Raw genomic sequence first — 26,520 nt, forward strand, 5'->3', positions numbered from 1 at the left:
ACTCAGTAAATATTTTACGTTGCTCTGACACCCAGTGGCGTCTTGCTTTCAAAACCCTCTTGAGTTTGTTTTTCACACTGCAAAAAATGCTGTTCTTACTTAAAGTTTTTGTCTTGTTTCTAGTCAAAATATCTTAAAGTTCTTAAATCAAGAAGCATTTTCTTGACAAGTAAAAATTATTTTCTTGTTTTCAGGAAAAATAAGTCAAAATTAAGTGAGTTTTTCCTTAAAACAAGCAAAATAATCTGCCAATGGGGTAAGCAAAATAATCTTAATCCAAACCAAAAATAAGAGATATAAACTTGTTTTCAGTTTGGATTAAGATTTTGCTTACCCCATTGGCATATTATTTTGCTTGTTTTAAGGAAAAACTCACTTAATTTTGACTTATTTTTCCTAAAAACAAGAAAATAAATTTTACTTGTCAAGAAAATTCTCCTTGATCTAAGAATTTTGAGATATTTGGACTTGAAACAAGACAAAAATTCTAAGTAAGAACAGCATTTTTTGCAGTGCATGGAGTCCTTCACCACTAAACAAGCCTCATCATCAGTAGAAAAACGCTATCCGTTACTGAGGCGTTGGCTCAGATCAAACCATTTTACAAAATAGGTGAATCATAATACTAATGTGTGTAATGTAGAAGCTGTTTACATGTACACCATGTGTCACAGAACGGAAGATTTTTACTGTTTCGCGTATTGTAAATGAATCTAAGGGGCTACCCTAATCTTGGAACCCGGGAAAACGTTCTTAATTTTTCCCGCCGTCCTCATAAACACCCCCGCGTTCTCTTTGGTGTGCCTCGTCAAGAGGAGCCTGCAGCGGATTAACGTTTTTAATTTAAATATTTCAAACATTTCCGCCACCTTGTGGTCGTCAGATGTTATTTTTCCTTCATAGTGATATAAATAAATAACTTGCTAATATCTTTCAACCATCATTAAAATGGCTGCGTTTTTCATCACACATTATATTTTCTGTTTCATCAGGACAGGGTTTTGTGAGTTGATGCTAAAAGTTTGATGCTAATGAACCATTTTCATTAGCAGAGAGAGAGAAAAGAACTGTATAGCCAGATTTGGCCTAAAATGTAAGGTAATCAATAATAGGCTAACTATAAAAGCCACACTCACTATCATGCTGTTGAATATCAGTAATCTGTGGTTGCCTGTGACCTCATTATTGTGTAAATATCAAACACGTAGCCTATCCTATCCCATCCCATATTATCAAAAGGACACTCAGAGGGCTCATTAATGACAAATATAAATAAAATTAATTAAATATGCAGTTTTAAAATGTCTTCAAAATCAAAATTTACAGGATGTTTATTTGCACCAAAGGGAGTATTTGAGCAGTACAAAAGTACAAAACAAAAGCTAAAATAAAAGTGATGATACTGTTATGATCGTTGTGCTGGATAACACTTTCTCCTGCCTGGACAGGTGCTGTCAAGTAGATTAACAAGGCTATCAGGAAATTTATGAAGTGTCTCATGGAGGTTGTTGCATATCCCCATTTAGGAAAAAAATGTTATGTTACATGTTAAAACACATGGCTGTATTATATGATCTACTACAACAACTTTCTGCAATAAAACTGTAACGAAGTGGGACTGAGGCAGAGATCCATCTGCAAGCTTTATTGAAGTTAGAGTGGTCGTACAGGCAGGGTCAGACAGGAATAAACAGGAATAGCAAGGGACAGGCACAAACGTAGTCAGGATACAAGCAAGAGGTCGAGGCAGGTGGCAGACAGGGATAAACAGGGTAACAGTCCAAACAGTAACAGGCAGCACAGACAGGAAACCGCTCAGAAATGCTACAATAGTAAACAAGACCTCGCGGTGAGGTGGTGTAAGTGAAAGTCCTTTATAATCCTGTTAATGTACTGCAGCTGGGTGTGGTGATTAGTGATAGTGATTGGTGGAGTGAGTGCAGGTGATTGACAGAGAGGATTATGGGTAATGAAGTCCGGGAACTGACAGGAGCAGACTGTGATCATGACAAAAACAGAGAAACAACAAAAGGTTAGCATCTTGGAAATTATATTAAAACAAAATATTATAAGAATGAGACCATCCAAAAAAATGTTAAAGGGATAGTTCCCCTCCCCCCAAAAATAAAATTCTGTCATCATTTATGCACCCTCAAGTTGTCCCAAAGCCCCGTTTGAGTTGCTTACTGCCCTTTCGCAGTCGCTCTTTCCTGCTCTCCTCTCTGGAGTTTGCGCTTGGAGATTCGGTATATCAGACAAGGTTGGCTAGGCCAGATTTAGCTCCGCTGGATTTGGCTAGGCCTCCTTGGTGGCAGCGGTTCCTTTGGTTCCTTGGCCACATTCTCTTAAAGGGACCACCCCCTCTGGCTGTTGGTTCCAGATGCTCGAGCAGCCTTGGTAGGCTTTTTTCGGAAGGCCTCTTTTAGGCTCAGCTTGGGCTGTTGGCCGTAGGGAATGCTGTCACTGACAGCCTTGGAGTTCTGTCCCTGGTTTTTCCCTGGAACTGCCGGATGTGTGTCCAGACATTTGGACTGGCATTCTCCTCTAGCATGGCGGCGTGGGTATATCGTTCCCCACAGCGCAGTCAGCGCAGAGTGGAGTTCCCTTTCGAAAGGGAACGTCTCAGGTTACGTATGTAACCATGGTTCCCTGAGAACAGGGAACGAGACTCTGCGCTTTCATGCCATGCTGCAGGATGCCTGCTACAGTCGCTCAAAGACAAGAAGATGTCGGCTGTTTCCCCAGGCGCTCCCTTTATACGTCACGGTTCGCGCCGTTTGACGAGATAGGCTGTCGCCGGCCAATAGGATTGGAGTGTGGTGATTTTTGGCATTTCGAGCATGGGTCACGTTCCCTGTTCTCAGGGAACCATGGTTACATACGTAACCTGAGACGTTTTATGTTCTTGGAATGTTACAAATCAATGTTCCTAGAATGTAATAAATTTCTTTGTTCTGCTGAACACAAAAGAAGATATTTTGGAGAATATGAGTAATCAAACAGTTGATGGACCCCATTGGCTTCCACAAAGCAGCGAACAATTGGACAATGATGATCTTCCTTTTGATGAACAGTTTGTGTAGTCCCCTATGTTAAGAGTGGGCAAGGAAGTTGTAAAAACGAATATAAAAAATGAACACACCCCTTTTTAACAAGTGGTATGATATGAGAAATATACATTACATTACATGGAGCTAAAGACAGAACATTCATGATGGGCACAGAGCAAGTACAAAACATGCATCATGAAAATGACCTCACACTATTTAATTTCAGAACACATAGGCCCTATATCTAGAATACTAACCGTAAACAGTGACGTTAATGTCGTTGACTCCACTCCGCTGGTGGAATCAGGAATGACATTATTTAGATGATAAAGTCCAGAGTCTGATGTTCTGATGCTTTTGATGGTCAGAGATCCGGTTTTAAATTTCACTTGTAGTCTGTCTGTGAAGATCTCAGACAGAATTGGCATTAATAATAGAATAAATGTCAGCAATGAGGGTTTTGATCAAAACGATCTATATTATGTTATGATTTATTTCAGTAACACAGTGTCTAGTGACAGATTCTCCCTCCTTTGCGAATACTGACTTCTTTACGTTTGTATTAACACCTGAAACACAGACAGGAATGACAGATGGGCAGTTTACTGTTCATTATTGTCCTGATAAACTGTTGAAAAATATCAAAACAATGCTAGAAACAACCCACATACAGTAGCAAGCGATCTTGGCCTGAATGTAGCCTCAAGCTGTCACTGCTGTCATCAATGGTATCCTGCTTTATTTCAGAGGCAGTAACTGTGTAGTTGCTGATGCAGTGACATAAAGTTACATTAATTCATGCATATGAGCTCTTTCTTGTTTAACTCTAAGGCTCAGGTGTGGCTCAGTTTTGGGGTTTCTTGTTTATTTATGGCTGAGAATCGGTCCCAACCCTAAAACCTTTTCAGTCCCAGTGCAGGGCCAGTTATGGGTTAGTAATTGGCTGAGACTCGGGCCAGTTATGTGTGGCCCTTGTGTTTAATCCAGATCTGTGCCCATCCAGGGCCATCCCTCTCATCCCTGTGCAACATTGCTATGTGGGAATAAGTTATAAGCATTGTTTTATTGTGATTTGTGTCATCTTAAAAATCTGTATTTAAAGATTCTTCTAAAAATGCAAAAGACGAAATAATGAACATACAGGTAATTACCATTGAAGAACAGCAGTAGACAGAGCAGCAGAAATTAGTGCACTGGTGTCAAAAGTATTCACATTCATTACTCAAGTAGAAGTATAGATACTAGGGTTTAAAAATACTTCTGTAGAAGTTGAAGTATCAACTCAAGCTTTTTACTCAAGTAAAAGTATAAAAGTACTGGTTTCAAAACTACTTAAAGTATAAAAGTAAAAGTAATGTAGGGGAAAAAATGCCATTAAGGACAAAAGCTTAGGCCGTGCCACAGGGGCCTATTGTGTACTCCACCTCCTCAAAAAAACATTTTTCTAAAGGCCATAATGACCATAATGTTATATTAAAATGTTAATGTTGAAAAATTTGGGATGCACTAGGCTACCCGTTTCAGCCGCATATATGTCCATTGAAAATGAACGCATTTTAGTACAATGCAAATACATTAAAGCACCATATATGTGTACTACTGACCATTAACATGGGTTTCATGGAGTGGAAGATATCATGACTAGTTGCCTATAAGTATTCTAATGGTGCAAAAAGTCAAAATTCAGAGGCATTAATAACCTTTATTGGAATGTAAATGTACATCCAAGCTTAACTGCAGAAATTTGTGAGGGCAACGGACAAGAAAAATGCGGGTAGTTTTGGTGTACCCAGGGCAGGCTTAGTAACAATCAGGGCTTGACATTAACACCTGCCAGCTGTTTTCAGCTGTTTCAGTTCACACCGCACCAACAAACGCCAGCAAACTCTCTGTTGGAGTTTGTTGGATAGGTGTTGGCGTTGGTCGGAGTCTGTTTACCCGACTGAACATGTTTAAAGGTGTCATCGAATGTTTTTTTACAAGATGTAATATAAGTCTAAGGTGTCCCCTGAATGTGTCTGTGAAGTTTCAGCTCAAAATACTCCATAGAATTTTTTTTATTAATTTTTTTAACTACCTATTTTGGGGCATCATTAAATATGAGCCGATTTATGCTACTGCCCCTTTAATTCTCATGCTCTCTGCCCCCAAGCTTGCGCTTGCCTTAAACAGTACATAAACAAAGTTTACACCCTCAAATGGATCTTTACAAAGTGCTCGTCATGCATGCGGCATGTATGCGTCGGATTATGTGAGTGTTGTATACTGTTATATTGTTTACATTCTGAATGAATTTAAGGCTGTGCTCTGTGGCTAACAGCTAATGCTACACTGTTGGAGAGATTTATAAAGAATGAAGTTGTGTTTATGAATTATACAGACTGCAAGTGTTTAAAAATGAAAATAACGACGGCTCTTGTCTCCGTGAATACAGTAAGAAACGATGGTAACTTTAACCACATTTAACAGTACATTAGCAACATGCTAACAAAACATTTAGAAATACAGTTTACAAATATCACTAAAAATATGATGTTATCATGAATCATGTCAGTTATTATTGCTCCATCTGCCATTTTTCTCTATTGTTCTTGCTTGCTTACCTAGTCTGATGGTTCGGTTGTGCTGCTCCAGACGTTAATGCCTGCCCTTGTCTAATGCCTTTCATAATGTTGGGAACATGGGCGGGCATATGCAAATATTGGGGCGTACACCCCGACTGTTACGTGACAGTGGGTGTTATGTTGAGATTCGCCTGTTCTTCGGAGGTCTTTTAAACAAATGAGATTTATATAAGAAGGAGGAAACAATGGAGTTTGAGACTCACTGTATGTCATTTCCATGTACTGAACTCTTGTTATTTAACTATGCCAAGATAAATTCAATTTTTGAATCTAGGGCACCTTTAATCGGCATTTGTTTGGTCGTCTGAGCATCCAACAAACTCTGACGTAATCTGACCTGTTCACGAACCGTTGCCATGACGACGAGGCAAGCCCCCTTTAAAGACAGCTGTTTGATCGCGCCTGCGCCTCACGCGCACACAACAAAGCACTGGAAACGTGACATCGCAGCTTGTTCGTTATGAAAAATAAAATACAGTTTAAAAAAAAACATATAAAAGGTACAATAGTCTGTAGTGCAATCCGTGCCATTCAGCAAGAGCACTGCTCCACTTCACTGAAAGAGAGAGGTATACCATGAGAGCAATGCAGGTTTACCTTAAGTTTCGTTTTAAATTAATTCGTTTTGGCTTGTTTAGTTACATGGTTGTATATGACTATGTGTCACATAAATAAAAGGGTCGCGCTTAAAAAAAAAAAAAAAAAAAGTTTAAAAACCGGTATAGGATTTAAACGTCTCTCTATCGAACTAACATTACGTTACCTAGCTTAATTTGCAGAGGACGAAGAGAAAGCACCCGTTTGATAGCCTAAATGAGCCAGTAGTGTAGAAATAATAACTTATAAGAAATCATCTTTTTTGAGTAATGCCCCCAACACTGACTATTACTGCGTTCACGTCACCTCGTATTTACCGGAATCTTGACATGACAACACATGACGTTATATTCGGAGCTGTTCACGTCCTTTTGGTCCTTGGACTAGGAATTATGCGTTTCCATGACACCACTATCAACACCTAAATGAATCTACAGCGGTCAGGTGGAACATGTGGGAGATCTCAGAAAACTACCAGCTTACAAGCTGTAATTACGATCTCTACGAGGACGTGAACGCTTTTTACAAGCTCGAATCTCGTAACTACAGGAATTACAAGGCCGCGTGAACGCACCTTTTAGTCCTCCTTGCTGGAGTGTGACGTGATTTGATGTGCAGGTGTGATGGATTACGTACAAACCAATAGGGTGTCAGAATGGTACGTTATGTTTTATCTTCTCATCCAACCACAATCAAATTCAGTCTATCCGGATGGCGCGATTTATCTGGATAGTTTTTTTTTTTTTTAAAGCCGGAATGAAAACAAGCCGAAATGAAATAAGAGTAACGAGGCTATTTTTAAAATGTAAGGAGTAGAAAGTACAGATAATTGCGTGAAAATGTAAGGAGTAGAAGTAAAAAGTAAGCTGAAAAATAATTACTCCAGTAAAGTATAGATACCCGAAATTTCTACTTAAGTAAGGTAACGAAGTATTTGTACTTCGTTACTTGACACCTCTGAATTAGTGATCCATGATCTTCACCCAAACGTCTGAAATAATGAAACTACTTTTGGTTGGCTTAAATTTGCGACAACGCAGACATAAAATTAAACAAAAAGTGAGTGAGCTTTTGCAGTTAAATCAGTTGAAAAGGGCTAAAAGAAAAATAGCTCATCGTTATTTCATCAAAAGTTGTAGGCCTATTTATTTATTAAGCAGAATTATGCAAATCCTGATGGCCATCAGCATCCTTGTGACCCTAGCACAAAATGTTGAGAAAATGGATGGATTCCAATGCTGAAAGGAAAAAACACAGTAAAATAGTAACGTTTTCTCATGAGATCTGGCTATTTTGGACAGACATTCACTTCGCGTATAGATCACATGATGTCAGCTAGGGTTTATTTTGCGATAATGGCTGGTTTACTGTATACTGTTAAAAATAAATGTAATTTTACAGGTAATGGTCTGTATTTTTTACAGAATTTTCCTGTTTTGTTATGTAGGAAAAATGATGAGGATGTTGAAGATCTCGATTAAGAAGTTTATTGCAGCGTAGCAGTGACAAAGTTCACATAGCACCTCGCAGTCGGAATGAACCCAGAACATCCAAATCTCAAACCTTTTTTCCTGTTATAGTTTACCACTCTTCATGTAAATGTAGTTTCTCATGTTTTACCAGCTGTGGTCTGTATGTTAATGAAATTGTGACACCTCATTGTCTGAGATGGTTCTCCGTGTCCCACACCCATTCCCATTCTACAATTGATTACCATTTGCTCAGGATTTGATCAACCAAATGGTACATAAACAATATACCAATTGACTTTCTTCTTCTCTATGAGAATTAAGCCGTTTTAGGGACAAGCTCATTCTAAAATATACTTTGGAGTAGAATCTGGGTCGAGGCAGACTACAATTTCTTATAGTTATTAAACAATGAAGTACCTGTTGTTTTACAGATATTTGTCCACTATTAGCCTAGATTTTCATAGAATTCCTTGTTTTTTGGTATTACATCAAAAAAAAAAAATTAAGGAAATGTTCTGTTTTTTTACAGAACAATGTTTAATTTTATATAAAATGTTGATTGATATGTAGGGAAAACACCCTAGGAAGTAAAATTAGCTCAAATGAAATATTTATAGGGAATTATAAAGAGTTGTTTAGATTACGACCGAGCAACTGATTCGTCCAGCGTTCATTTGCTCGAGCCGTAATAAGCTCTTGTAACGGATATAAATATCCAACAATCGTGAAAACACTGATTAGAGCACGGTAACTTGATCACAGTTTAAGACATTAAATCATAAAGCACATAATTCAAGACACTTTCTTTTTTAAAATCTACAAGAAATTTTATTTATTCTAACACAAACTAATCTAACACAAAGGCACGCACATACACACACGCACACACACACACACACACACACACACACACACACACACACATTCATACGCGTTGCAGTAAGAAGGAAATGAAAGAGAAAGAGTTTTGAGAGAGAGAGAGAGAGATCTGATTAACCGAATTCCTATCAATGCATTTCAAGGACCAGAACGAACCATGAATCATTCATTTATGCACCAGTTCAGTTTTCGTCTGGAGGTACTTGCTTGCGTTGACTTAAAGGTGAATTTCCCTCGTTGTGCAGAGAGGGGTTTCCCAAGTCGATGATTGGTCCAGATCAGGTCCGTGTGGAACAATGAAGGAAGTCTCTGTCGCTGGAGTTGGAGCGGCAAAAGTCGTTGGTTGAACTTTGCGGCGAAACTTAGGACACAAGACTTTCAGCGGTAAAGGAAATTTAAGTAAAGAAAAGAAAAGTGAGTGATGGCTTGAATGAGCGGCTGGTCTGTTCTTCTTGTTACTCCATTATTCTTGGTAACTTGTCTTGACTTCTCTTACCAGAACTAACCAACTCCAGTTCGTTTACTAACCAACTTCTCCTTCTCACTATCTTGCAATATGATCATTTAAACTTAGTTGTTTGTCACACCTCTGAGGAGTCTTGGCCAATCAGACATTGTCCTGTTTCAAGAGGGCCTTCCTCTGCCCCCTGCCCCCAATAAAACATAAGTGTTACATCCCGGTCTGTCTCTGCTTTAGCAGAGTGCCATTTTAACATAATTGCTGTTAAATGGGATACAATACATTTTAAACAGATTTCATTCAAGTCAGGATATAGGAAAGGGGGAAAGAATCAAATTAAGTCCAAATAAGGCATACTTTCAGTCATTCAGTCAAGAGTTAACACATTTACATGAATTGTGAGTGTTTCTAAAGCCTAACTGTTTACAGGTAGTACTTGTGGACACATAATGCAAAATGTATGTAGTTAAAAGATGTTTGATAAGTCCGTTAAAATTGTTGGAACAATTTTGAAGCAAATTTATTTTTTCAACAGTCTCCTTGGCTTTCCTGTGAAGTAAGGAAACGAAAGGGTCTGGATTGTCTCTCTGTCTTCTTGGGTGACCCTTTGGTATGTCACTTCTGCTATCAGCAAGCATGTGTCGTAAAAGTAATCAGCCTGGCTTTATCTGCAGATGGTCCGGAGCCGGAACCTCAATTCTGAATTAGAATTATGTTTTGAAAGAATCATCTAAATGATTCATTTGTCTGGTTCGTCCACAGTTCTTACATATCCCCCCTTGGTTCGGCGATGTGTTGAGATGAAGACATCGGCGGACACTGTAGAAAAATGGACAGAAGCAGACACCAACAAAGCAACAACAAAACAACACCTCCATGATTGACCACTATACTGGTGCAGGGCATTAGATTATCTGAGTACTGATGGATTAAGTTCAATTTTGGGAGTGTTATTCTATATTGTCTCAGTATGTTAATGCTTGGATCAAATTGTGTGATTAAATTGTTAGTTTCCATCTCTTCTAAATTGTTCTAAGTTGTTCTGGTGACATCATTTGTGGTAAAAATGATGTGACCCATCATGGAGCTCTCTCGGGCTCACATTCGAATTTTCAAATGGCTTTCAGACCTTAGGCGTGGTGCGTCAATCCTAATGTCATGACCTTGACCCTTATGGGGCAGACAGGTATTTTACCTTATAAAAAAGAAGGGAAAGAGATGAAGAGGAAAACAAAACAAAATAAACAGTTAAGTGTTTCCTGGTATGGCTAACACTACTGCATGCATCTAAGGTGTCATGTATCAGCTTAATGAAAGGTGTCCTACTTGTTGTGCAGATGGTTGCATGTTTCTTATGGTGAATGTAGCTAAGTCAATGTTGAGCTAGGTTCTGACACTAATTTCTGTCTGTAGGAAGAGCATGTTGGTGAGTATGTAAATGTAGTGTAGTGTAAAATGTAATGTAGTGCAGTGTATGTATGGTCAGATCTGGTTCAGTCTGTCTTGCTCCCCCCTTTTCTTGAAGGGCTTAGATGAAGATTGGCTCTTTGCATCTTGGACTTGGGACGAGAGATCCTCCCTAATTTGATGGGAGTCAGTCCAGTGAGGCAGGAAGTTCTTTGGCCGAAGGTAGGAGGAAGTTTGACATGGCTGTGTTGAGCTGTGGTGCAAAACTTTGTCTCCTACGTTGCATTCCTTTTGTAATGCCTTCTGGTTGTGACAGACTGTCTGACCTTCTGTGCTTACTGTTGTTACTGTTGCACAAGCATGGTTCTTGAGATGGGAACTCATTGGGTTTATCGGTGGGTGATGAGTAACCAGAACTGTGTTCTCTGGTACTACTGAGTTTTCAGCGGTGTTTGGCTGCAAGAGACCGCTTCGTTCTGTGCTGTTGTAGAACAGGTGGCAGTCATCTCCATTTGGAAGGTGGATCAGATGATCACTGACCTTCCGTTCCGTCTCTAGTCATAACGAGGGTGACTCATCCTTGTGATCATCGCTGTTTATGTTGTTTGCAAAGAACGCTGTAATTTGCCTCATCAGTTGTTCCATGTCTTCTGAAGTGGAACCATCTTGTTCTTGGGCGTTCTTGTTCTCAGTGCTGTGTTTAACTGAGTGATGCAGAGGTGGGTTCCGCCGTCGCTTACCCACAGTGGATGCATTTGAATGTGTTGGTTGGTGGACTTGGGCTGTCCAGTTTGGGTCCCAGATGTTTCTTTCTGGTGGGTTTCTTGAGAAGTGTGGCCTGTCCCATGGCATTTTCCAGCTGTCAGTGTGGAAGCTGTCAGTGGCATGGGGGTCACGTTCTCCGTGTCCTTTATGAAAGGCTGTGGCATTTTCATTCCACTGGCCGTCTTGCAGTGCACGGCTTGGGTCTTGGCTGCCGGAGTTTGAAATTGTGGCTGTTTTCAAACCTTTCTTTGAGTTCATCTTCTGTTTGATGTAGGCCTTGTGTGTCAAGTCATGTAGCTGTTGGATTGACATTGTGCTTGGGCAGGCCATGACGCCAAGATGGTGACTTAGTCCAGGGTGCAGGTTTCTCAGGAAGAGGGTTTTGAAGTTCACATCCTCTTCAAGTTCAGGTTCGTGATGTGCACCTAAGTAGGCTTGTCGGAAACGGTTGTAGTAAGCTTGGGGAGTCTCTTGTCGACCTTGTTTTGTTTCCAAGGCGACTAATAGTCCATGTTCAGACTCTGGGCCTGTAAATTCTTTGATCAGTGACTCACATAATAGCTGGTAGTTTTGCTTAACGTGAACAGGTTGTCGATCTAAGAAGCTTCGTACCTCTGGGCTGGATGTGGACCTGAGGAGTTACAACCTGTCTCTGTCAGTCACATTGGGTCTCACCTCTAGGTAGAAGTCAATATCTCGGAGGTAAGTCTGGATGTTGTGGTTCTCCATGGAGTTCGGGTTGAACTGTGTGATGTTCTTAGCCAGCTTGTTAAGGTCTTTAAGGGTCATCTCGTGTGCAACTTTGGGGTCTGCATGGATGAGCTCTCTTTGGTTGACAGGGAAGAATTCTGTAGTGAAGGCCGGTGATGTTGTGGGTTGTGGCCACTCACTTCTTCCGTTGCATGGCAGTTCTTGGATGGGGGACTCTGTTGTGCTCAGCTGTGGTGATGCTGAGGGAGGCCCCTCCCTTCTTAACTCTGGTTTCTGGGTGTGAACATGTTTAAGTTCATTTCTAACCATGTAGAGCTTGCCGTTGGCATCGTCTAATTGTTGGTTTAGATGGTCCATTTCAGTGCTGTACCATTTCAAATGGTCTTCCAGAGCATTGATTTTAAAGTTCTTATCTTTACTGTCAGAATTGGCATTTTCTAGTTGGTTTACCAGGTGACATTGGACAGTCTTTAATTCTTGCTTGTCACGTTCCGCAACTGCAAGGGCTTCTTGGAGCTTGTCAACTTGTTCCTTTGTTTCTTGCTCCACAAGTTTGTCTTGAGCTTTCACCTTGTGCTGGTCTGCGCAGCGTTGGATGTGCATCAGCTCTCTCAGGAACTCAGTGGTCTGACGTTTTAAGTCGTCTTGGACTTTCACTTCCAGCTTGTCTATGCGGCTCTGGGCACGTGTCAGCTCCTTCTGTAGGTGGGTGATGTGCTTGTCGCTTAGTTTCAGCTGGGCTGTGAAGGCAATGCTTAGAGAATTGGTTATCTTGCCTAGTTCAGTGTGCTCTTGGTTCTGGCTTGAATCATGCGTCGGGAATCTTCTCAGAATTATGATTATTATTAAAAATAATAACAGTTCAATTGTCTTTGGCATGAGGCAGTTTGTAATGCCGCTGAGCCAGGCGTCCACATCTTGGGCAGTGGGGTTTTCCGTCTGCGACATGTTGGCACGCTGGGGAGAAGAGACTGACACAGATCTGTGTGGGGTGCAAGCCTATATGTGGTGGAACAGCTAAGTGTCGTTCAGTGAATGTACACCAATCGTGAAGTCTGATGGCTACATGTTGGTCTCAGAGTGTAGACAGGTAGGCTAGTGATGAGAAGGCTTTGTCACTCAACTGAGTAAGAGAGAGAAAGAGAAAAAGTTAAAACAAATTTCAATAGATGAAATATTTTCTATAAATATTTTCTATTAATGAAAAACTGTTTTCCACTCGTGATGTGAGGACTTTGTCACTCAACTGAGAGAGGGAAAAGAGAGAAAATGTTAAAACAAATTGTAAGTTTTTTTTTTTAATTTAGAGAAATATTTATTTCAAATAAATATTTTCTATTAATGAACAACTGTTTCTAAAACTAAAATAAAATAAAATATATATATTATTGTTTATGTTCGCAAGGACAATAAGACAATAATAATGCTGATACCTCTTTTCTTAGTTTGACAGGATTGACACCACACACCTTCAGTTGAACTGCTTACCAGGGATGCTGTGAAGGCAACGGTTGCTCAACACTTGTCTCTGTTAAATGTTCTTGGAGGAAATGTCAAAATTTAAATAATAATAATTTGCGTTTACAAATGCAGGGAGTATGGAGAACCCAAAAGGGTTTGATTAAAATCAAATACCTAATGAATTGTTTCTTTGGAAAGATTGTGTTTTTCTTTCTTTAGAATTGATTGATGGTTCGTCCAAGCTTGATCCCTACAAATCTGAAGAATAAGATGGAAGAAAGGAGGATAGAACAGAAAAGACGTGAGGAAAAGGAAAGGGGAGGAGACCAGATCCACAAATGGCTCTGAAGCCTTTGTCTAATTACGAGTATAGAATTGGTAGTTGATGAACAACTAACACATGAGAATAAAATTTTAGTAAGAGAGGGTTGTCTCTGATTGGTTTGAAACTCGTAAGATATCAATGTCTCCTATTGAGGCTCAGGTGTGTCGTTCCTAAGCTAGAATACGAAGAGGAAAGGAAAAAGGTAAGAAAGAGAAAATAAATGAAAATAATGGGATGAGATAAGAAAAAGGGAATTAAACAAAGGTGAATGAATAAATAAAATAGAGTGGCTAAGTGTATAACCAAGAAAAGGAAAAGAAAGATATAACGCAATAAAATAATGAACAAATGTGAGTCACAATTAGGAAAAACTTTGGTGGAATAAGTTTGCTTCAACTTTAAAGTTCAAGGCTTATTCATACCTGAAGTAATTAGATCTAAAATATAATTTTAGTTATGAAAATTATGAAATTAGAAATAATGGAAATTTGGAAATGTAGAAATCATTTAAAATTACTTTCTAGAAAAATAGGATTTCAATTTAAATTTAATCAGTTTTATTAAATTCAAATTTGACAAGCCAGTATTTCTTTTTCAAGTCAAATGCAGGTAAAACGATTAATAATTGTAAACCAATATTTTTCTTTTCAAGTAAAATATAGGTAAAGTAATAAGTGAGAAAGTAAAGGGGAAAATAAGAAGGAAAGACCAACAAGTGTACATAAAATTGAAGTGTTTTAAATGGTTAAATCACTTTATAGTTGCTTACACAGACACCGCTTTCACACAATGATGTTAACTAGCTTAGCTTTGAGGCTAAAGGCTTTAGCATATGAACTTCACTGTAAACAACTGCAGAGGTTAGCTTTAGCAACACCGTGCGGTTTGTTTACAATGACGTTCTTCCGGAAGCGTTGGTTAAGACTTCCGTACCACGACTGTAACTATGGCGACCAAACAAAATGATAGTGGCGAACATGTGAATTACATCAAATACATGTAACTGTACACATGAAAGACACATGCAGGTACAATCAAGCGTTACGTGAAATGTCGGCGCATTTCAACTCTATAAATAAGAGACACCACTCGTACTGTTTTACGACGTGGGGCTTAAACTTTAAGTGATAGCTTTCTGCTGTAATAGATGGAAAAATCGCGACCTCGGAGGGTCTCTTTGCGTGCAAAATATAACAGGTTCAAAAGCTTCACTTGATCAGTTTCAATTCACTTCCCATTAAATTGCGCTCGTACACACGTAGTGTTACACGAGCTCAAACAAGCAAGCGTATAGCGTTACTGTTTAACAAGAGGAGAATATAACAGACTGAGTACAGTGGAACACGCACTAACCAGTTTAGCTATAAATATAAAACAAGCAAGCGTATAGCATTACTGTTTAACACAGGGAGACTATAGCAGATTGAGTACAGTGGAACACGCACTGTAATCAGTTTAGCTATAAATATAAAACAAGCAAGCGTACAGCGTTACTGTTTTACAAAGGGGAAAATAGCAGATTGTGTACAGTGGAACACGCACTGACACTTTAGCTATAAATAGTTTTAGAAACAGATCGAGGAACACGCTCGATCTTGCCATTCTGTGAGGAGAGTATTCGTCCTACACAGAGGTATTTTAACTATTGCAGTTTCAATTCAGCTCTCTGATACACAATAACGTTATTATAGCTATTTGAATGACGCTGGAACACGCAGACATCAGGATAGCTATAAACAAGGCATTCTAGAATTTAAGGAACACGCTTAATTCTTACCTTATAGTATGTGTGATATAGATCTGAAATTTACTGCAGACTGGAGTTTAGAGACAAGACAGCAGACTGGGGTTACAGCTCTCACTCATTCGAGCACTTGTTCAAACGGACCGCGCCGTGCGCGCTGCATACGTCACACGAACACTGAGGGGTTTAGTAATTTGCGTTGATAAAAAGAAAAATGACTTGATATGTGCTCCAAATTTAGATTAAACTGCCCGCATTCTCCACCATTACTGTAGGGAAAACACCCTAGGAAGTAAAATTAGCTCAAATGAAATATTTATAGGGAATTATAAAGAGTTGTTTAGATTACGACCGAGCAACTGATTCGTCCAGCGTTCATTTGCTCGAGCCGTAATAAGCTCTTGTAACGGATATAAATATCCAACAATCGTGAAAACACTGATTAGAGCACGGTAACTTGATCACAGTTTAAGACATTAAATCATAAAGCACATAATTCAAGACACTTTCTTTTTTAAAATCTACAAGAGATTTTATTTATTCTAACACAAACTAATCTAACACAAAGGCACGCACATACACACACGCACACACACACACACACACACATTCATACGCGTTGCAGTAAGAAGGAAATGAAAGAGAAAGAGTTTTGAGAGAGAGAGAGAGAGATCTGATTAACCGAATTCCTATCAATGCATTTCAAGGACCAGAACGAACCATGAATCATTCATTTATGCACCAGTTCAGTTTTCGTCTGGAGGTACTTGCTTGCGTTGACTTACAGGTGAATTTCCCTCGTCGTGCAGAGAGGGGTTTCCCAAGTCGATGATTGGTCCAGATCAGGTCCGTGTGGAACAATGAAGGAAGTCTCTGTCGCTGGAGTTGGAGCGGCAAAAGTCGTTGGTTGAACTTTGCGGCGAAACTTAGGACACAAGACTTTCAGCGGTAAAGGAAATTTAAGTAAAGAAAAGAAAAGTGAGTGATGGCTTGAATGAGCGGCTGGTCTGTTCTTCTTGTTACTCCATTGTTCTTGGTAACTTGTCTTGACTTCTCTTACCAGAACTAACCAACTCCAGTTCGTTTACTAACCAACTTCTCCTTCTCACTATCTTGCAATATGATCATTTAAACTTAGTTGTTTGTCACACCTCTGAGGAGTCTTGGCCAATCAGACATTGTCCTGTTTCAAGAGGGCCTTCCTCTGCCCCCAATAAAACATAAGTGTTACATCCCGGTCTGTCTCTGCTTTAGCAGAGTGCCATTTTAACATAATTTCTATTAACTGGAATATGATACATTTTAAACAGATTTCATTCAAGTCAGGATATAGGAAAGGGGGAAAGAATCAAATTAAGTCCAAATAAGGCATACTTTCAGTCATTCAGTCAAGAGTTAACACATTTACATGAATTGTGAGTGTTTCTAAAGCCTAACTGTTTACAGGTAGTACTTGTGGACACATAATGCAAAATGTATGTAGTTAAAAGATGTTTGATAAGTCCGTTAAAATTGTTGGAACAATTTTGAAGCAGATTTATTTGTTCAACAGTCTCCTTGGCTTTCCTGTGAAGTAAGGAAACGAAAGGGTCTGGATTATCTCTCTGTCTTCTTGGGTGACCCTTTGGTATGTCGCTTCTGCTATCAGCAAGCATGTGTCGTAAAAGTAATCAGCCTGGCTTTATCTGCAGATGGTCCGGAGCCGGAACCTCAATTCTGAATTAGAATTATGTTTTGAAAGAATCATCTAAATGATTCATTTGTCTGGTTCGTCCACAGTTCTTACAGATATTTTACAGATTTTTTTTTTCTGTAAAAATACAAAAAAGGAAACAAACACTCAGAATTATTGTGATTTTAAAGTTAAAAGACTGTAAAAATGCTTTGGTAAAAAACTCTTAATTGATAACAGAAAGTTTCTGTACCAAGGCAGAAACCATGTCTTGGCAGAAACTCATTTTGGTACTATTTGCAAATAATATTTGCATTAATTTGCATTAAAGATATTGTTAGTCCCAAGATTGTTCACGTTAGTGAACTTTTATGATTTAATTAATAATATTAATAGCTTTTCACTAATCTCACGAATCCCTGCAGTTTCATCACAAACCCCCAGACTGTAGAATTGTGTGCTTCTGCTAAAATAAGAGTGTGCCGGTGTCCTGACAATTCATCCTACCTGTCAGATTGTCTTACCCGGGCTTACTGCGAGTGCCTACAATAATATTACATCATAATGTCATGATAAATAACACAAAATTACTGTATTTGCATTGTTAAAAAGCGAAGGTTTAGGGTTGTGGTAGGTGAAGACATTAATGAAGCACAATCTGATACATAGCATTTTCCGCTGTGGATTTGTAACGAATATCAGATTGTGCTACCAGCACTATACTTTGTGGTTAGGGGTAGGTGTAGTTAATAAAGACTTACACCACATTAATATCATTCTTGAATCATTCATTTTTCACTGTCGAATTGTTCTACATACTGTTTCCTTGGGAGGTAGCAAAAATCAACAGGGTAGCACAAATTGTCAGAACACCTATATTGAGAATCAAACCCACAACCTTTGGGCTACCAGTCTGACTGTCTAATCATTAGGCCACAACTGGCTCAGCAAAAAAGTTCAAAAAAAGAACTGAAAGTGCTGTACAAAAAGTGCTGAAATACAAATAACATCCAAACTTTAAGCAATTAGCAACCCCCCCACCCACCGCCACCCCAGTGGGTGGCCTAAATACTGGTTTCTGAATAGTATTTGATCAGAAGGAATACACGTTCAGACAAGGCATCAGCTTATGATGTCATTATGATCCTGTTAAACTATTTTCCTTTGCAAGATTTGTTCCATGTTGCTGCATGTCCCTGTGGTAGATTTTCCCTACACACCTGACTTAAATTGGGTGTCACCTATAAATATATACTCTACTAAGCGTACTACAATACCTGTTCAAGTCAGTCAACATCTCAACCCATTTTGAGAATAAGATCTTTAGTGCTCCACTGAATACTATCACTTGAGTGTAGAAGAAAGATTCTCTGGTGTCTGGTCTTCTGTGCAAACAAACAAACAAACAAACAAACAAAAAAACCCCAGACAATGGCATAGAATATGCTTTAATCACGGACCTTGTATCAATCACAGAGAATCCCACCAGCAAAAAGAATACAACAGTTTATGAAAAAGCATTATACATATTTCATATATATATTTCAAACCCTTAAAAGCACATTTAGATCTTCCCAAATGGGTTTATTGGTTTGTTGGTTACCCAATATCATGGGGCTATTATACTTTGTTGTCTAGCTGTCCCTAAGTTTCATTTCCCCTTTTGTTGTATTAAGATATGATTCAAACACACACTGACTTTGGCCCAAGGTTTGGGGACATTTAAGTTTCAAAAGCATATACATATTAATCCTACAAGAAAGAGTAATGTTAGTTATAAATAATTAAAAATTCCATGACATCAATTACCAGATAACAAAGAAAAAAATATATCACTGATGATCTTTCTGATGAACAGTTTCTGGACTTGCTCATGTGAGGGGCCTGCAAACCTGTAAAACACAATAGAACAAAAAATGTAACACTTACACTTTCATGTCCAAAACATAAATGGTGCTAATAACAGAACATTCACCTTGATGGCCACAACGCAAGTAGACAAATTCTACAAGCATTATGATTTTTTTTTTAAACTTCATGTTAATTCATATTATAACACACACATCCAGAATACCAACACTCACCAACAGTCACGTTAAATGTCACTGAGTCCGTTCTTCTGGCAGGAAGGATTTTATTTAGATAATAAAGTCCGGAGTCTGTGATTCTGATGTTCCTGATGGTCAGAGATCCAGTTTTATAGTCCACCTGTAGTCTGTCTCCAAAAACCTCAGAATTAATATAATTACTATGAGTGTTACTGGGAGAAAAAATGTCAGCAATTGTGGTGTGTTTTGATTCACTGTGGTTTGTTTTGAACGTCCACTTTATATGATCACGTCCCTCTATTGTAGTATCAGTGTTTAGAGTGACAGAATCTCGCTCAGTCACGAACACTGACTTCATTTCATATGCATAAACACCTGAAACACAGTCGGTAATGATAGATTAACAGAGACAGTTGCTACCTATCTACTATCTTTGGTATTATAAAACATTTAAAAAATTCAAATAAAAAGATTCTTGTTCTACCACAGCAACAAAAGGTGAAATCATGGACATAAATGTATAATTACCACTGAAGAGCCATAAGAAAAGACAGAGCAGCAGACATGAGTGATGCATATTCTTGCTCAAAAGTCCAAGCCTTTGTGAATGCGTCCCACGATACAAATCACGTTCCTTAAAATAACAGACCCATCAGAGCCCCTCCCTTTTTCTGCTTCACTTTCTTTGCTTTTAACCCCTGCAGACTTGTTCTTTTTCCCACTGAGAAAAAATGACCCACTTGATATTTGCTCTTTTCCATTGTACAAATGACTGAGTCTAAAATTTGTGCCAACTCATTTTTCTATTATATTTTTTTTTCCTAGACTGAAGCAACAAAAAATTCATCATATTTTACTAGAATTTAAACATATACAGTACATGAACTACTCTTGAAGATTGGAAAAAAATCACACATAACAATGAGCAATGCTATAAGAATGTAGAAAAATGGTTTCATATGAGAAGATAAAGTTGAAAACAAAATAGCAGTGTGTGAATGTGTATGTGTGTATATGTATATGTCTGTGGGTGTTTATGTGTACTTGATTGATTTGATAAATATATGATTGTGTGCATTGATGCATCAAGGCATCAGTGTGTGTGTGTGTGTGTGTGTGTGTGGTGGATTCCCTCTTATCATAAGCCTCTTCACTGCCTCTGTCTCTCTCTAAAGCCAATGAAAAACTAAATAAAAATGTATAGTCAATAAAATTATATTAATAACAAATAATCATTAATGTTCATAAAACATTAATGTAATTTGTAGTTTTTTGCTTTCAAATGCATGCACAAATTTCACAACCTGGCTGGCACACAACTGAAAACGTTTTATGCATTTTGGCAATTAATTTACTCGATGGAATATAATAGCAGAACCATTCCAGAATTCCCCCTTTAAATAAGAGCTCAACCTGTGGAAATGTAGGAAATTTTGAGGTATTTTATTTATTCTGAGGAATACTGAATGTTTTTGTGCAAGCGAGATGAGTAAACACATTTAGTCTAGAATACAATCATGTTCATACAGCACACACAACACCTGTCAAAAACTGAGAAAAAAAGTAACTTGTGTTACTTATTTGAAAAGTAACTTTTTTATTTTGAAAAAGTAATGCATTACTTTAGTTACTTGAAAAAGTAATCTAATTATGTAACCCAAGTTACTTGAATTATTGGACACTCTGAAAAATTGAGGCAGCAACCTGCATGCATTTTTGAGTAAATTCAACCAGAGGTAGTATTTAGTAAGTGGTATGAACTTATTTTTTGATCAACATTTGTTATTTATATTTTAAGTTTTATAAAAAAAAATTTCTTTCAGATGTGTTGTAAATGTTAAGTTAAACCATGCCCCTGCAAATCATTTTATAACGGTGACTCAATTGTTACATTTATGTTCATGTAACTACACCTTTTACTCCCGAATAGTACAGAATGTTAAGTTAAACCAACATAAATATTATCGCCCGTGATTTTGCCAAGTAAGACATGTTCCTGGATCAACATATTTTACAGCACCTGCTGCAGGATTTCAATCACCAAATGTGAAAAACACACGTAAAATTCCTTAATGTACTAAAACAGTGATATTAAAAGATTAATCTCAGCATACACCATACAGGTGAACAGATCATTTATATTCTGAGTTAATCTGCTTGCCACAGGCATCATCAATATTTATTTGTTGATTACTTGTTATCCTTAATCCTTATTATTTTAAAAATTAAAAATTTGTACACAATATTACAAATAAAAAAGTAAAAGGATTATGAATTTAAAATTATTATTATTATTTTTTTTTAATAAATCCTGATGTGTGCTTTGGAAACGTATGTCTATTTGCAGCACAAAGGGATGGATTGTAAGGTTAATCTGTCAATCAAAGGTTGTTGCTCATTTCCAGTGTTGCTGTCTGTGGCATTATTGGATGCCTCTGTTAAAACAATGAACAATTCAAATGTACAATTATAATTTATACTTGTATTCATTTTTTTTTTTTTTTTTTTTTTTTAGTGTATTGTGAAAAGGCAGAACAAACACTGCAATTTCCTTATCTAACCTGGTGGGGAATTTTGACTGGTCGCAGTGTGATGCCCAGCATCTGTTAAACACACAAATTCATCAGAATGACCACGTGATCTTCCACTGAGTGACTGGCAGGCTTTCATTTGATAATTTATTCTTACATCTATATATATATTCTTTATTTATTTCTTTATTTATTTTTTAACATATATCCAATTCTATACTTTCTCATCAAAATCTAGTACTCTTTGGTGTAATGGTATAATTATGTGATGTCCAAAGCTGCTAAATGGTGCTACATCAAAAAAACTAAACTTAGAAAGGAAAAAAAGACTAAATATTGTAAATTATTGTCAACATAACAATTGACAATATAAAGGTCAAGTAAGTTTTGCACAAAAGGCTCATATATAGGTAATACTTGCCTTCTTGACTTGTTTGTCTATGTCTGCAGAAACCCACACCACTGACAAGAACAAGAACCAGAGCACCAAAAACACCCAGACATATCTCCCAATTGTGATTATTGCTCTGGTCTGGAATTAACAATAAGAAAACAGTAATTAGTGTAACTCATTCCAAACAGATTTAAAGCAATATAGAGTAAATACAGCAGCAGTTATCTGAAGGCATCGGTGGCAGCTTTAACACCCAAATAAGCATGACAATGAACACATTTAACCATATCAGATATCAGATAAAAACTATATAAATGAAATAAGATTCAAAAATGAAAATCCGAAATGTCAGACCTTGCAAAATTTTGATCACACATGACTTGTTTCTCTCGATCGTGTCCAAACCGTTGACTGTATGGTAAAATTATATAAAAAATACATCCTGAGAGAAGTCAAGTCAAATGCTGGCATACCTGAACAAAGTTCACTGATGATGAGATTTTTAGTCTCGTTGATGAATGAATTGGAGACCACACAGCTGTAGTTGCTGTTATCCTTATAATCCAGATACAGACATATATAGTTGAGATCAGACACACTGATGTTGGACAATGAACTGTTTCCTTTGTACCAGGAGAGATTAACGTTAGTCGCATTCTCCACTGAACATTCCAGCACACATTCTGAGCCTGATGACGGACAATGGTTAGAGTGATTGGAAATATGAGGACTGGGCAGAGGTTCTGGGGAACATGAGAGAGAGAGAGAGAGAAAGAAATGTTTGGTCTCATGATCTATCAATGAATAAATGCGCTGTAAAATGTTGATGGTTTATGGTGATAGCCTGATAAATCAGCCCAAATGCCACTTCTTATACCACTAGGGAAGTATATTTGCACCGTGTTCACTTCTAGTTACTCAAAACACTTGCTAAATTCAGAACCACAAATAGCATACTGCACTTTCTGTTATATCATTATATAGCAGACATAGTAAGAGTAGTATGCTACTATGCAGTTATGAATTCATATCTGTCTCATCCATTCTCTTCAATGATGCTTACTTTAATATACATTGATACACAAAAATTAGCAACAGGCCTATGTTTTCTTTACAAATCAATATTTTGATTGTATTTAAGACAGCATGTAAAACTATTTGAAAAACGGCTACTCAATCAAAAGAGCAAACACAAAAATTCAGAATTTTCTGTTAATAAATTATATTTCTGAGGGGTAGACTAAAAAGTAGACTGAAAATATACTTTCTTATTAGTATACTAATAGCGCATTTGAATAAACTTTGTAAGGGGAGTGAGTTCACAAGATGGCTGCCAAGTGACCTGACTATGAATTAATGAGGTAACATAATAACAATAAATACAACAAGTTGGATGGATATAATATATATGCAAGCAGTTATTTCCATTAATAGCTAAAATATGCGCACTGCACTTCACTAAAGGTGACATCCACTCTGCTACATAGAGAAAATGTAAGACAGCAAAATCAATTTGTGACCTGATTTATTAAGTTTACTCACCACTGACAGTGACATTGAAAGTCCAGCAGGTGAAAGATTCACTGTTGATCTGTAGTTTATAGACTCCAGAGATTTCTGTGCTGGTGTTTGTGATGGTGAGATTTCCAGTTTGACTGTCTAGCTGAAGTTTGTCTATGCATCTCCCATTATTATCATAGCCAAATATGTAGACATGTGTTTTAAGGATTTCAGCAATGAGAAACTCTTTAGGTCCAAACATCCACAGTATTTCATCCGTAATCTGTATGTTTGTAAAATTACTCTGCAGAGTGACAGAATCTCCCTCCTTCACTGACACCTGTGTGTGTGTTGTAGCTGTTTCAAAACATTACAAGCCATAAACAGTCTCATAAATATTTACCTCAGTGGAGGGATGAGGAGTAACAGTAGATTATATTCTGACAGATCCCTGAGAATTAATTAAACACCTTCTATTCTTTGTCTTTAAATGATAAATAAAAATAAATGTTTTTACCGTAAAACAACATGAAGCAAATGAGTGAACTCCATACATACGTGAACATGACTGACAGAGTTCACTGATGTTGAGATGTTTGGTCCGGCTGCTGATGAGATTACTGAGCACACAATTATAGGTGTTTTTATCCTGATAGTCCACCTCCAGACACAGAGAGGGGTCAATGTTAAGATCAGAGATTTTGATGATGGAGAGGACACTGCTTCCGTTATACCAGGTTAGAGTCGCATCCGGAGCATTCCTCGCTGAACACTCCAACACACATTTGGACCTTGATGATCTTTCTTGAGAACATGGTTGATATTTTCTGACAATCTTGGGAGTTGTGAGCTGGAAATGATGAAAGAATATTCATTAAAATAAAGGATTTCATATTAAAAAATAAGAAAATAAAAACAAGCTAAAGCAGTTTGAGGTAGGAATATTTACAGAAACGTTCAATTATGTTAATTAATATTACACTGTGTGTGTTGAAATCTCCCTCCATCACTGAAACGGTTTTCATTTCATTTGCCTCTGCATCTAAAGCACCTGAAACACCTGAAACAGACAAGAACAGTTAACCAAAACTGCCCATATTTACAACTGTTTCAAATTGAAATATTTTACGAATTAAACCATTTTGTGGTAAACACAGCAAAGACAATTAGGTTGAAACAAAACATTTACCACAGGAAAGCCATAAAAACAGGAAAAGAAACGAGCGTTCCATACATGTATACATGTCACAATTCTCAAACGAATAAATGTCAAAACCGGAATAAAAATAGTCCCCAAAATTTCGTAAATGCGGTGAAGCGCTTGAGACGATACGAAAAATGCTATAGCCTATGTGAAGTGATAGCGAAATAATGTCTTTTCTTGGGGTTACTTCGTCTGAATACAAAACGCTGATTTTCAACAGCCCATCTAAAACAAAGGGAAAAGCTCTTGCTCTTTTGAAATGAAAGTAAAAATGTATTTTGTTTGTCACAAGTCATATGCCAGTATTTGATCTGCTGCGATCGCAAAATTTTAACCCCAGTTAGTCACGAAGCTGAACCACCTGTTCCCTACTTCATTGTGTGCAAAAGGGAATAAAGTTTGGCAAAAAGTGTCCTGGCCAGTGTTATTAATGTCAACAAAAACTAAAACGGCTTCGTTTATTGAAATAAAACTAGCATATGTGGGGAAAAAAAGTTTAAACAAATAGGCTATATCCTCAAATTCTTAAACAGATGATGATTATAAGATTTTTTAATTTTTTTTTTTTTAAATCTTGTTCTGTTAATCAAAAAAAAAAAAAAAAAAAGTATTATTTTGGCCTAATAAAAATGTATGATTTTTAATTTATTTGAAACAAGATAATACATCATTTGCAATTAGAAATAGGCTAAATAAAATAAAACTACACTAAAAAACTCAAGGGCTGGGTAAACATATGACCGAACACATGTTGGGTTAATTTAACCCAGCATAATGCATTGATTTTACATCTGGCTGTATCTGCGTTCTGTCTTAAAGCTACTGCAGTCTGTTAGATAGAGAAACAATCACAAAACCAGAAAACTGAATTTAACAGAGTTGATGAGAGTTACACATGGCCAGTGGCAGGAATGAATAACAATGTAAATGTTCAGCTCTGAAAAGTTAAAACACCTCTAAAAGGCTTCTATAAAAATGTAAAGAATTTGTAAATGTTTCAAGGCAAATAAATATAAAGTATTTTAACAGTGAGTATATAGGTTGAGTTGCATACACATTTACAATGATCATATCCCCTCATAATGACACTTGACTAAAGTTTGTGGTCTTCTCAATTGAGAAAACATCACAAATGTCAGGAGTCAGGACAAGTTATAGCAAAGTAATGAAAGCACTTTGTGAGAAAGAATTACTATAAAAACAATCAAATCATTAAAACAATAGATATAGAGTTAAAAAAATATTTACAATGAAGACAATCTTTACAGTTGCAGAAAAAAATATTTATTTTATTTTTTATCACCAGAGGGCGTCCTCAAACAAAAGGTCTTGCTTTTGTTTCCTGGATGATTCAAATCTTTCATAAAACAGTTTTCTCTGTTGGTTGTTAGTCACTGGTAGAGAGCTGCAGAACTTTCTAGCACTGTTAAATGATCATCAACTGAGTCTGGGATGGGATATATTTCAGTCTATTCCTCACACAAAGCTAGAACATGGCTTCAGATGACTCAAATATGGTGCTATGGTGCTTTTTTAGTGCTTATTTATAGTTCTTTATAGTTTTGGACCATGACAGCAGGGTGACTATGAACTGTTGCTGTATGGGAATGTGTTTGGGTGAAAAAATCCTAATCAAATACTAAAAAATAATAATAATAATAAAAAAATGTTTTCTT

At 37.4% G+C, this 26,520-nt stretch overlaps 1 long non-coding RNA gene across 1 annotated transcript; it reads right to left on the reverse strand.

Moving 5' to 3' along the window:
• Positions 1-18,656: 18,656 nt before the first annotated feature.
• LOC137027878 (uncharacterized) lies at positions 18,657-19,818 on the reverse strand. Its single transcript, XR_010896095.1, has 3 exons — positions 19,744-19,818; positions 19,252-19,590; positions 18,657-19,059 (listed from the first exon to the last, which is right to left on the reverse strand). It is a non-coding gene; the product is annotated as an uncharacterized lncRNA (long non-coding RNA).
• Positions 19,819-26,520: the final 6,702 nt, after the last annotated feature.

Source organism: Chanodichthys erythropterus, chromosome 10, assembly GCF_024489055.1.
Source record: "Chanodichthys erythropterus isolate Z2021 chromosome 10, ASM2448905v1, whole genome shotgun sequence".
NCBI classification, from domain to species: Eukaryota; Metazoa; Chordata; class Actinopteri; order Cypriniformes; family Xenocyprididae; genus Chanodichthys; species Chanodichthys erythropterus.